Below are 1,342 nucleotides of genomic sequence, written 5' to 3'. Positions count from 1 at the left end.
CTACCTCCAAGCACAGAAGACAAATCTCAAATATCAAATTGCTTTGGTTATCTAGCTGATGAGCCATTTTTAAAGGAAAGCACAACTTGGGCTAACAAGCTAGAGAAGCACATAGAAGAATCTATTTTTCAGGCCCACCAATTTACCTTCCTTTAACAATGCAAAGGGTTCTTTGAGATTCATAGAATAGGGCAAAGTAAAAGGCCCCAAAACACAAAAATCACATAAATTGTTGGTTATTCAACAAGATGGGAAATGCAATGTATTTCTAATTGTCAGACATGTAATGGGCAGTGTGAGAATTATTGCTGTGTGTCTAGTTAAGATTTAAGTGATGAGATGACACTGTGTCACCATTAATTATTTCTTTTGGTTGCTTATTTCAGTGTGAAAGGTTGCTGTGGAGCACTATCTGTATTCACAGACTGGTTGCTTTCCCTGCCTTTGTGTGCCTGTATTTTTAATGTGCAAATTGTTAAGTTAGTCTGTTTTAATGTCAGAGGTTTAAATTCCCCTGTGAAATACTCAGTTAGTAATCCATGACTGGCTAAGCATAAATTTGATATTGTGTCTGCAGGAATGTAAAATGTTGAAAATCATACCTCCATTTTCCATAGCTCCACGAACTATAGTTGTTATGCTAACTTAGGTACCCAAGTGAAGGCTGCCTGAGCAGTTATTATCAAAAAATACATGGAATGGACACTGAATTTAAAAAAGTGGAAGGGGACAAAGCTGTCTGACCTTCACTAAACACTCCTACAGACCTTGTAATAATTAATGTCCTCAGAAGAGATACCTCAGATATGTTTAGGGAATTGTTTGCCACAGAGAATCCACAAGAATCCACTCAGAACTCACATTTACTTTTAGCAGGAAACTTCAATGTGGTATCAGACTCTGCCAAAGACAACCATGACCAGACCAGAAAAAAAAGTCTACATTCTCAAAAAGACTTTAGAGCATTCTAGGAAGCCTCTGATCTGACAGATGTCTGGAGAGCATTCCAAATGAGTACAGATGAATTTACTTTCACTTGTAATGCTTGTCCTGCCTACCCCAGCTAACAGACAATCAAATACGTAACCTATGGTCCACAGATAACTCTGTGATGGGCTCACAAATTGTCAACCCAATGACCCTCAATTTTATATAAATTTCTATATTTCTAATTATTATGTGTTAATATACATCTGCTAATATTTCCAAGTGTGTAAAACTTAGTCTCTCTAATCATCAGACTTTCCGTATTTCAACATCTGAACATTATTCTGTAGTCACCATAGTACACCTCTTTATCATATTAATTAACCTTTAGAATATGAGTCCACCATATATACTC

This window comes from Protopterus annectens, chromosome 8.part1 (assembly GCF_019279795.1).
Source record: "Protopterus annectens isolate FY-2018-M chromosome 8.part1, PAN1.0, whole genome shotgun sequence".
In the NCBI taxonomy this organism is placed as follows: domain Eukaryota; kingdom Metazoa; phylum Chordata; order Ceratodontiformes; family Protopteridae; genus Protopterus; species Protopterus annectens.
Note: the sequence above shows the minus strand (reverse complement) of the source record.